This window comes from Equus quagga, chromosome 4, assembly GCF_021613505.1.
Source record: "Equus quagga isolate Etosha38 chromosome 4, UCLA_HA_Equagga_1.0, whole genome shotgun sequence".
Classification (NCBI taxonomy): Eukaryota; Metazoa; Chordata; class Mammalia; order Perissodactyla; family Equidae; genus Equus; species Equus quagga.
The window spans coordinates 48078513-48091344 of record NC_060270.1 but is presented as its reverse complement, the minus strand read 5'-3'; the positions used below and the strand labels follow the sequence as shown (position 1 = coordinate 48091344).

At 39.8% G+C, this 12832-nt stretch overlaps 1 protein-coding gene across 4 annotated transcripts in view; it reads right to left on the bottom strand.

Annotated features, from left to right (window-relative positions):
• PLD1 (phospholipase D1) overlaps positions 1 to 12832 on the bottom strand; it is a 198217-nt gene that overhangs the window by 143999 nt on the left and 41386 nt on the right. The window lies entirely within an intron of this gene.

Sequence of the window (12832 nt, the reverse complement as noted above, 5' to 3'; positions counted from 1 at the left end):
GGCAAAAATCTGTCAAGACAATTCTATAAATGTACTAAAAACCTTTGAATTGTACACCTTAAATGAGTGAATTTTATGGTTTGTGAATTATATTCCAATGAAGCTATTTTTGTAAAAATCTGGAAAGACACAGGAATAATAAGCAGAGTCGTAAAAATCAATCAACATACATCAATACTCAAAGAAAGAGCCGGCAATCTTCCTTGATTCTACAGAGGAATAACCAGCAGCCAAAATCACTTTCACATTTCTTATGACTAAAATAAACAAATTGCTACTATAACCAAAAAAATGAGGGAAAAAGACATTGTCAAAACACTCAAAGAAAGCAATCTGTCAACGCCGACACTGAATATTGCTTTAATTCCACTGTTTTCACTATTTCAAGACTCTGCTCAGCAAGATTATGATGTTTTCACAAACACAACAGTCACATTGGGGAGTTTCCATCAAACAAGAATCTTTTTAAAAAATTACAAAATATGTATCACAAAAAGAACTATTTTAAACTCAGAAAAAGCATGCAAAGGGCCAGCCCAGTAGTGTAATAGTTAAGTTCACACACTCCACTTTGGTGGCCTGGATTCACAGGTTTGGATCCCAGATGCAGACTTATGCACTTCTCATTGGGCCATGCTGTGGCAGCATCCCACATACAAAATAAAGGAAGATGGGTAGCTCAGCCACAATGTTCCTCAAGCAAAAAGAGGAAGATCGGCAACAGGTGTTAGCTCAGGGCTAGTCTTCCTCACAAAAAAAAAGAAAAGATAAAGCACACAAGTCTCAGTAACGAGAGAAACAATTAGGTAAAGAAATGATAAATTCTGGTCAGTGGTCATTTCCTTTTCAAGACAGGATTCCAAAGAAAGGTACAAAAGATGAGTGAAAAGTAGGAATACTGAGCTCCTCACATGTGTCTGTGCTGGGTGCTTGTTGGAAAAGAGGCAGGGTGCAAATTTTTCAGTCTGTATTAGAAAAACAAGTTAGTTCATGCAAAGACGGTCCTTTTGAAATCACTTTAAAAGGTAGATGCCGAAATGGAAGGCAGGTGTATGCTCAGAATTTGATCCACTGGAACAGAAATTGATTATGTCTATCCTTTCACATCGCTCAGTTCCGGTTGATCAGAAAAACAATTCAGCCGATAAGATACAAAACAAAAACCTATCCTTTAATTTCTATCCTCAGAGATAACTCAAGCATACACAATGAACCAAACATAACTCACTTTTGGTTTTAAAAGTTAGGACATGTTGAATCCACTGTGACTCAGAGCATGGGTTTCACTTAATTAAAGTTGTTTAAAACCAGGTTTGCTTTAACATGACTACACATCATAAGAAACAGCCCATGAGCATATGGAAAGAATTAGGCAGGAAGGGTACTGGTCTTGGAGTTACAAGTTTAAATCTAATCTTAAATAAATCTCCAGGGACTCCCAAATAAACCAATTCAATCTCTGTTGAAATTAAAGTGTTGCGTTTTAATCTTTACATACCTATCTTAACATTGCAGGTATGTAGTAGGTGTTCAATAAATGCTTTCTGAATTATTACTACTAATAGCTAACATTTAGCAAGCACTTACTAAATACTTTATATGCATTGTATCATTTAATCATCACAACCTTATAAAGGAGTTTTTCATATTATCTGCACATCACAAATTCAGAAACTGAGGTTTAGAGAGACTAGTAATGTGCCCATGTGACTCAACTGCTGGGTGGCAGAGAGGACTGTGGGGCCCGAGGTTCTTAATCAGTGTGCCCTGCTGCCTCTCTGAACCCAGCTGGGGACCTGGCAAAGTCATCACGGTCATCAATGAACACATGAGGTGCTTCCATTTAATGTTTGTTTTATCGCTCGCCTTTCCCACCACCTGTCTCCCCGGGAAGCACTGACAGTAAAAACCTTGAGATCCGTCTTACTCAAAGTGTGGTCTGTAGACCTGGAGCACAGGCATCACCCCGAAGCTTGCTGGAAATGAAGAATCTTGGCCACATCCCAGAAACAGGATGTGCATTTTCACAAGATATCCAGGTGATTCATAGGGACAGTAGTTTGAAAGGCAGTGGTTTCGACCAGCTCCAAAATGATACTTATTTTAATGACAGGAGGGAAGAAGGTCTGAGAAGGAAAATATCACAGAAGTGTTATACTCGGGGAGAACAAAACCAGCTTGCTGTGGCTGTATCAGGACCTTAATTCACCTGGATAATGGCACACAGATATTTATAAAGGACCTATAAAGATCCCTAGGGAACTGATGATGGAGGCAACGCCTGAATCCATAGGGAGTATATCATTAGTTCCACTACCTTCTAAAAATTTCCAAACCTGTGACTTTAGAAGCACTATCAGCTAGCAAATAAAAATACATTTAGGAGCCAGCCCTGATGGCCTAGTGGTTAAAGTTTGGTGTGCTCTGCTTCAGTGGCCAGGGTTCAGTTCCTGGGCGCAAAACCACACCACTAGCTGTCAGTAGCCACACCATGGCAGCAGCTCGCATGGAAGACATAGAAGGCCTACAACTGGAATATATAACTAGGTACTAGGGCTTTGGGGAAGGGGGGAAAAAAAAAGAGAGGAAGATTAGCAAAAGATGTTAGATCATGGTGAATCTTCCCCAGCAAAAAAAAAAAAAAAAAAAAAAATTATGTATAAAAAAATACATTGTCTTTGGCAAATACTGAATGATTCATCAGGCAAAGAGTAGAGCTGTGCCGTGGACTGATAATACTCAAGAGCTGTATGATATTACCATCTTCATTCACCACCCAGGAGGCACATCTTATGGAGGTAAATTTATCCTTTTTAATATTAACACATTTTTTGAGCACAATACAACACTAAAGTCAACTTAAATTTGAGTTTAAACTTGATATAATTTGAATTATTTCAATATGGTTTATGATTTTCTCTTTATGTGGCACACCTATATTTTTAGACAGAAAGTGGCCTATATTTGTAGCCAAGTACAGGACAGTAACTGTCCTCTCCAAGAGGTATGAGGATGTTGGGCTATGAGTCAGAGTCCAAAGAAGCACCTGATGAATGTAATTGTTACTCAGTATTTCTCACCTGTTTAAACAGAGTTATAAAACCCCAATAACTTCACATATAAAAGCTATCCACATAACTAAAAGTGGTCTTAGTAGGTGAGGTGTATATTTGACTTTTTTCTTTACTCCCAGTTTTAAAATAAAAAATACAGTATATTTATCTCCTAGTCACAAATCTATACTTCCCGAAGCTAAGAAGTGGACATTCTTTCTCTTCAGTTTTATCCTTTTTGTCGTTTGAAATCTACCAGGCAGTTTCTTTTCCTTAAAACCTTCAACTATACACTCTCGACACTTTCTACTTCCTCCCTGTCTTCATCTAGGGAGAACTAGAACACTCAGAACGGATTTTTTGCTAATTAATCATCCAGATATGCAAGACAGCCCTCCTTCAACCACAGTGGATCTACAGAAAGAACTGCTTTTAATTCTCAACCCACTTAGTCTGTTACTGTCATGAATCATCCTCCGGATCCATCAGAGATTTTTTAATAAATTACATCAATAACCCATGGTTTTACAATAAAGGAAAAGGAGGGAGGTGAGCATGCTCAAAGTCAGAGGGGAAGTGGGAGCAGAGCAGAGTTGAGGGCAGCGGGGCCCCCGAGGATTCTGACTCAGAACCGAGTCCAGAGGCCACAACAACAGGGAGGCACATATTAACTACGAAGGAGCACTGAGGGAGTAACCCACAGGCCTGAGTCAGCCTAGGATGGGGATTCAGGGGTCCCCAGGAATCCCAGAAGAGCATCAAATGCATGAGTTTCCCGCAACAGACTCAAATTCCCAATCCGAATGAGAGCCAGGACTGAATTGTATTAAAAACTTATAACAATTGTGCTAACCCAACCTCACTGCTGGTGGCATTGTTAATGAATACGCCACTTTCAGACATAATTTAGACATGAGTCTGTAGAGCCTCAAAAACATGTATTCCCTTGGATCTGGTAACCACACTCTAAAAATATGGAGAAAGGGACATACAGAAGGTTGTTCACTGCCAAAGACAAACGTAGACATCTGCATTTAGGTTTAAACACACTCACAAGTACAGGCCAGGGTTGCCTGGATTGACAGGTATTTTGGGAGAAAGCCCCGGAAATCCGGGATGAACCAACTTCACTTTGGGGCTTCTTGGGATGGAGTAGCGTGGACGGTGGGAGCACACCCAGCAGTCAGCAGAGCTGAGTCTGCTCCTGGTTCTCCCTTCTGCAGACTGTGCCAGTTACTGCAGTACCTTAAGCTTGATCTCCCCACCTGTAGACTGAAGACGCCATATTTCCTTCATTCTAAGATGTCTTTTCTCTGCTCCTTCCCCCAAAACACACACATTTTAACTTTTCTGAAGCTGGCATGAGACTATTCCATTTTATGTCTACATTTAATGTGATGGTATTTTCCTTCCTCTATTTTCCCTGAAAAGCTGAAATTTAATTGATGGTGCATCTCGCCATTAACAGTGTCTTAGAATCAAGGAAATACAATAGTATTACTACCCCAGTATTGTTGTGAAGATTAAATTGGATAACATATATAAGGCACTAAGGTACTTTGTCATATTGCCTTGAAAATAGTAACTGCCCCCCCAAAATGGCACATGTTACTATTATTAATTTCTAAGAGCAGATGCCCTCTTGGGCTGCATTGTCAGAAGAACAGTATCCAGAAAAGCAGTCAATGATCCTAGCCTGCCTGTCAGTCTACACTCGAAGTGCTGTGTTCATTCTGCGGGCCACAGAACAACAAAGGCACACCGTGGACAGTCAGAGAATAGAGCCAGGTTGGAGAAGTCTGAAAAACATGATATAACCAGAAACAGTTGGAAGAATCTGGAGTTTTTAGGCTGAACAAAAATGACACGCCTCTCACACATACCAAGACCTACGGGTGTAGCAGATGTTTCCTCTGCAGTTCCAGGGGACAGAGCTGGAAGACAAGGCTGGCTACTCTAGAGAGGCCCACGTCGCTTCAGCATAAAGAAGAACGTTCTAACACTTTGAGCTCTCTAGGAATAAAGAGCCCTAGGAAATGGAAAGCTTCCTAAAACAGGAAGTGTGCCCTCAGGGCCTGGATGGCCCCCTGTCAGCACTCTCCAGAAAAGCCTCACTCTTGGTCTCAGAGGCTACAACCTGTGTCCACTCTAACTCTAGAACTCCACGCCTGCCTCTTCCTCCTCCAGACCTAGAGCAGACCTCTGGGACCACTCCCAGCAGAAGTGGCGCCGCTAGGCCTCCACCAGCACGGGCTCCACCGTCTAGAGAAAAGCTACTACAACACTGGGAAAAAGTGAAAGGAGAAGAAGATGGATTCACTGGGGTGTCTGGTATTGTAACAAAGGACTCCATTTGGATGGAGAAGACAAATTCAAACTCAGGTAGCAAGAGGCAGCATCTCCCAGAACCACGGAGTGGAGAAGTATGAATCTAGCCCTCAGAGTCGGCACCTTGTAAGTACTGAGACTCTCAGAAAATACTACCAGTGCCTGACCTACTCCAGGTAGACTGTTTCAGTTGGGCCCTAATGAGCCCATTTAAGATGCAGACCAGTTTTATGAATTACAGCAAACTCTTGGTGAGACCCACATTCTTTCCTTCAGATGCAGGCCCAGCTCCCTTATTGCCCCAGTTACATACTTTTTCTTAAATTAACCCTCTATCCATGCTTTAAGGAAAAACCCCATCCATACTCTTTGAAAGATTGCTAAGATCTCACATTAAAACAGAAGCATAACTTCAGACTATCTCTTCTTATCAACATTTATTTGAACACTGGGTTTAAGCTTACTGTGAACTCGGTGATTCAACTTCATTGTCATGTTACAATCATTTTATCTAAATCTCTCTGAGCAAAGGCAGTGGGTATCAACCTTACCCAACAAATAAGCACCTTGCTTACATCAGGTGATTAGTGGATGCTTTTACCAGGTGAAATGAATGGCACAATAAACAACTGAAAGGCCTTCACAGTCTTATTCCCCAGATGACGCTACTTTTGGTCCAAGAGGTTGTGGCTTTTAGGTCATCTGCCTCAGCACTCAGTCAACGTTTACCTACATATCTTTTGTCCAAAGACATTTCTTGTAACTGATACCTCTGTAAAACCAGGTATAGGTAGGAATCCATGTGAAGTAAGATCAAAATTCTCTCTTCCATCGTATTGAACAATTACCACGTCAGGTACTGGGATGGGGTTTAGGAGCACAAAGGTCAACAGCTCTGTCAAGGGCTCATAGTCCAGGAGGAGGAGACAGGCTTTTAACAGCTAATTCTCAGAGTGTGAGGAGAAGTGCAGTGGGAGCCCAGAGGAGGAAGAGCTCAATCTGGGGGTTGGGGGAGGTTACTGCTGGGGAGGTACACTGTAAAGAAGTCTTGAAGACCAGATAGGAGTTCACTGAGCATACTCGAAAGAAAGCATATTCCAGGAAAAAGCAACAGTTACAGTATGTTGGACTATGTAATCTGCAGAACAATAAAAAATAACCCTGCATGTTTGAGCAAGAGAGCAAGGCAGGGTGAGGGCCATGATAATGGTTTTCAGACATCTGGGGGTCTCTCTGATTAGGGGCTTGCTTCTCCATGGAGAAGGTGACTTATGAGAATCAAGGGCAGGGAGATATCGACAAGAGTGTACGTTTCAGTTTAACACGTATAAGAACATTCTGAAAAATAGAACTATTAACAAGAAAACTGGTTGAGTAGGCAAGTTTACATTATAATTATATAATTTTGGGGTCAGTTTGGGTTCTAATTCTAGCTTAACCCATGGTAAGCACCTAATATATAGTAGTTATATTGCTATATATAGCCTACAACAATCTCATATTAATGGGTATGTACTCCCGTTTAGTTTTTTAATTTAAATATTGAATATTTTTATTTGAATCTTGAATATGACGACTCCAGAAAACAAAAATAAGCCACTTAATCTAATAAATAAGCGACAACACTGAGTTCACTTGGTCTTAATCTCATACTTTAGGACACTGTTGAGAAGAAAGAGCCCACACAATAACCAGGCCATGTTCGTCTAAGTGGTCTTTGAGCATCAAATTAAAATTTCCAGCTTTGTCACCTAATGTGTGACTCTATTCATATGTAATGTGCAGATTTGGCAAATCCAGAGAGGCAGAAAGTGGAATAGTGGCCTAGGGCTGCGGGAAGAAAAGATGGAGGGAAGGGAGAGTGGGTAAAGGTTTCTTCTGGGTGATGAAAATGTTCTAAAATTACGTTATGGTGATGGTTACACAACTCTGTAAATACCCTAAAAACCACTGAATTGTACACTTTAAAGGGCTCAACTTTGTGATATGTAAATTACACTGTATCAATAAAGCTTTTAAAAAGCAATTCCCAGGGTTCAGAATCAATTGCTATCTCGTCCTTGTGGCTGCTCTCTTCCAGAATAAACATGGAAACCAGATGTGCTTTAAGCCTGTACCCAAGAACAAAATGTTCCAACAACAATGACGAGTCTAAAGACCATGTCTGTGAAGTTGGTAAGTTTTCCTTGGAAGCAGTAAAGGGCCTTCAGCCTCTTTCTCAAATGTCATTAGGTACGAACTGAATACTATTAGTTTTTTATTTTTACCAACACAGGAAAAACGGAAACATAATTTCATTCATCATTACTAAAACGTTTTTAAATGGACGGAATGGAATATACAAATAGTAGCAACGGATGAGTCAAAAGACATCAAAAGGCTCCAACTGAGTGTATTAGAACTTTGTGGCCTCGGGGACTCCATCATTCTGGGCTTCATCTGTAAAATGAGGAGGGGGAAGAATACAGTCAGCTGCTCTAAAATTCTCTTCCATCTTCATTATTCCAGTTTAATCATCTCTTCTAAGAACTGTCTCAGCATGCTGACTTGTCCTTTTGGAAACATCATCAACTTCTCTTAGAACAAGGAAGCGTTATCAAGACACACTGAAATCCATGAAAGTGTCTTTCCTGGTCTGACATTTCAAGGATTTAAGTGAGCCTTCTCCCCTCATCCCTTATTAAATAAACTATCTATCTTATAACTTGATGAGCTATAACATCTGACTAAAATTTTACCCCTCATGCATAAAAATCAGAAGGCAGTTTCTTAAATTAATGCATAAATGCAGCAAAATAATTGTTTTTCAAAGTAGAACTATTCTCTCTTTTATAAAAATTGATCTTGTCTCAACTCTAACCTAATCTGTTTTAATTTGTAATATGAAAATAATAAATTCTTCTTAAATAAATTTTAAATTTACAAACTGTTTGAGGAAAATTAAAATCATTCTTAGAACCACCACCTTAGATTGCGGATATGTTAATTTACTATTAAATTTTGGTATATCTTGTTCTCATTTTATTTCTCTTCATGAGTCATTTTTATTTTTTCAAATACATATAAAGTAATCATGTTTAAAAATATTAATATGCAGGGGCTGGCCCCATGGCCAAGTGGTTAAGTTCATGCGCTCCGCTTCGGCGACCCAGGGTTTCGCGGGTTCGGATCCTGGGCGCAGACATGGCACCACTCATCAGGCCACGCTGAGATGGTGTCCCACATAGCACAACCAGAGGCACTCACAACTAGAATATACAACTATGTATGGGGCAGGGGAGGGGGAAGAGGAGGAAGAGAAGAAGAAGAAGAAAGAAGATTGGTAACAGATGTTAGCTCAGGTGCCAATCTTTAAAAACAAAATTAATATGCAGAAAAGTATAAGGAGAAAATATAAACTACCAGAAATTCCCACCTTCAAAATAATCCATCAACTCTTATTAACTTAAGGTGACCATCCTTTCTGCTGGCTCCCTAAATATAACACACACAGAGATAGATATATTTTAAACGTGGCAAAGTATCTGATGTACAAATAGTTTGATATCCAGTGTTTTAACTTCTAGGTCTATCATGACCATTTCCTCCTATAACAACTTTTCATAAATAAAGTTGTAATAGTTGCATAATGGCCCATCATGTAATTTTCTTCTACTATGATACGTTTTATTTCCAACTTTTCACAAAAAATTATGCTTCGGCGAGTATTTTTGTATTTAAGGCTTTTACACTCCTACTTGAACAATTCCAACCTATTGCCCTATTCCTTCTGTGATTTCTTTTATTGGTTTTAGGAAGAGAAAGTGCTTCCCCATCCAAAGATCAGAATTTATATTGACTTTTTTCTTTCCTTTTTTTTCTAACTTAGCTCCTTAATCTATGGGCTAGACTTTTATATATAGTTAAAGATTCCAAACTTCTGTATAGAACTCACGTGTTTAGGTTTTGACCAAATCTAGAATAAGCTATTTACCCAACATTTTCAAATGTACATTTATGTTTTTAAAGGAAATACATGTCTCGTATTCTTGGCCTTCCACTAAGCCTCAAGAAGACTTCAGGACTGACGAAAGACCCAGAATTCTGATTATCAGCAGGAAATCACACTGGGCAAGAATGAAGAGGACACTCACACAGGCCAAATTAAAGCTAAACAATGAGAAGGTACAAGTTCTTAGCCTTAGTGGTTTCATTATTTTAGCCTTAAAAAGTCTCAAAAGTTCCAAGATGAGCTTATGCAGTCAAAAGACAGCTTTTAATGCTGTGAGCTTATTTTCCACTGGTCTTGTTTACTGACCATAGGCAACCTCTATATCCTGCCATTGGTCACCAGGTTCTTGCCATTGGTCACGAGCAGAACAGGTGAGACAGCACAGCACAAATTCACTCCCCACCCAGTAGAAAAAGAACACAAAGGACATGCCTTATTGGTTGACAGTGGGTCAACAGAAGCATCTTTCAGTATGAAGAGCAGCACAGACATCAGTGTTTACATGGTTGCTTCTCATTCATAATAAATATTGGATTATATTGCCCAAGAACATCAACTTACCATATCAATTTTCCCACCACAGCACCCCTCTGAGGCACAATACTGTTCATGCTGCTTCCTAACTGCTAGGACTTGGGACAAATTACAAAACCTTCCTGGGACAGTTTCTCCCACAGTAAAATGGGGGTAATAAAGACAACCGACCTTTTAGGGTTGTTGTGAGGATTAAATAAGAGGCTTAGAATAGGGACAGCCCTTAGGAAATGCTTCTTGAGTGTTAGGTATTATTATTATTATTATTATTATTATTATTATTATTATTTCTACTACCTCTACTACTCCTGCCATGACTACTATTACCATCACCCCCAGAAATGCCAGAAGGTCAAACTTAAATTGGGTTCTTCAGATGGAAAGACAGGACTGGGGAGGTCTGTGGTCAGATCCGCCTGGGAGTAAAATCCGTGCTCAGCCTCTGCAATCCCTTTGGGAAGTTAGTATTTACTGTCATTACTAACAATGAATTTCTGGGCTGGGTGACATCATAGACTACTCCCCTTTCTGTCCCCACTTTCTGATACATAATCACAAGACCCATGCTCATTGGCGCCGTCAGTGAGCAAGTTAAGCGCAGGAAGAACCCGGGGGAATGGATAGGCATGAAAAAGCAGGGGTGGCACTGTTCACGGTAGCCATTACATGAATCTGCAAAGGCCAGAAACTGCAGATCGAGTCGACACCTCCCAAAACAGGCACCGCGAAGACCAAGACTATGAACCGGAACGAACAATCTGGGGTGTGAAGGGGACTGGCCAACAGGTGAAAAATTTTCAAGGTTCAGCAGCCAGAAAACCCACTTTTAACATCACAATTACTCCTAGTTCTTCATTTCTTTCCTCACAGTCCTGATCTTCTACTGCCATTTAATTTTCCCGATGTTTCGGGTGGGCCAGTTCATGCTGAAATAGTTTGCCTAAGGACTTGTCTCCAACTTTGAAACTCAGGTTCACTTTAAAAGAAAAAAGGAATCACATGCTTCTGGATCATCAGCTAGGTTCTTAAGCCATCTGGATAGCATGGAAAGCACGTTGGATAAAAATTAATCAGCTCAAAGCTTAACTCAAAATTAGATGGTATGGAATGAGAAAAATGCTCGTCCCAAGTTGGTTTTAGCCAAAAGGCAGAGATGCAACAAAACTAAACCAGTCCAGCAAGATGAGAACGAGAACCGCAATGCCACGTGTTCCAAAGCGAGACTCAGGAATAAGACTTATCCCAAAATTACAGATTTTGAGCACGCTACTGTACAGTCTTCTTTTTCTCCCCAGGTTTGGAGGAAATTTATTTTAATAAATGTTCTCGGGAAAATCCTAAATCCTGGTTTTTAGGGACTTTCCCCTCTTATTCTATCCTCCGCCACATCATTTATCTCTGTTTCTAATCCACAGTATTTTGTTTTGTTGCCATCTCTTGAAGAAAAGGCTGTGAAGTACTTGGGAACACAGAAACTGAGATCTACCAGACGTAAACGGGCTTTATGTGGGCTTTTTAAGACTTTGATCTGTGCCAATTAAACACAAACAAGTAATCAATGAGTCAGACGTGTTGACACTGTTCTTTAAAATCCCCAGGCAGCTATAATCAGATTGACAAAAGCGTTCCACTAAATTTTAAATTAACAGCATTTAGCAATTGATAATAGCACATATATATTTGGTAATAGCATATATTAAGCAAGTCATAGGACCCTTCGCTTTTTCCTGGAAAGCTAAAATGACCTCATGGATTTGCTGTTAAAGAAAACATTTGCATAGACGGGGCAGTAACACAGCTGTACAACTGTGGGGGGATAAAGTAGTCAAATTCGTAAGCCTGAACGGCAGGCAGCCATAACTTCACAACTTCAGCCTCAGCCACAGAGATGGGAACCCAGATCCTTAAAGTTTAGCAAATCACCTCAAAGATTTTTTTTTTAACTACCTATTTCTGTCTCCTTTCTCTCTCAGTTCTATTTTTTTAAACAGAGGGCGAGAAAAGACTCTTTCTGAAACATTGTATTTCTGGGCAGGAAAAAAAAAAGAGGAGAATCAAATGGCAACAACAGAAGCATATTAGCATATTTTAAAACACTAGTATGTTCCCTTGAACTGAAGCACCCTTAAAGTAACATAAAAGCAAGAATATTTCATAAAGTGTTGCAAACATCAAAACATCAAATTGAACTACTATTCTTAGGGAACAACTTAGCGCTGAATTGCCTTGGTGACAAATTAACAAAAGTAAAATTGTTCTCTAGATCTTCAGGTTATGAAATTAAGGAAGATATTCTCTAGTTAATTTTATTGACTTAATTTCATCTTATTACTATTAGCCATACTTTTATGTTTTACAAGGTACACTCCGTTTTTACAGTCATATTTACTCCTAGCGTGATCTCAGATTTTGAGGAATCGCTTAAGAATAAAAACAGTGACGACTAAGGAGGGGATTCAGTTCAGTTGGATCCACTTGCCCCTCTGCCCACATCAATTGTGATGCAGGCATTTTATGAGACATTCTAGAAAAATGCCAGACTTTTCGAAAATGAAAATGACATTCTGGTTCATCGTAGCTGTAAGGAGTAGGCCCAAGAGAAAACCGTGCACGAGGCAAGCACGCACGAGTGTGAGGGACAACACCACTAGCTGGAGGGCAACACACGGCTGCCTAATGTCCAAAAAATCCAAAATCACCTGGGTATAAAATCAGAGTTACGCCTAGAAGATTCAGTGGGAGGACAGAGAGAAAGTAATTCTGAAGAAGGAACTGAAAATGCTTAAAAGCAAGTACAAATCTCTAAACACAAATCCAACACATTTCTGCTTGGCTTCCACTGGCATGTAACATTGTCAAACAGTGCATATATTATAAAGAGAATCATAACCCCCCAAACCTCGATAGGATCAACGAACTCGCATTA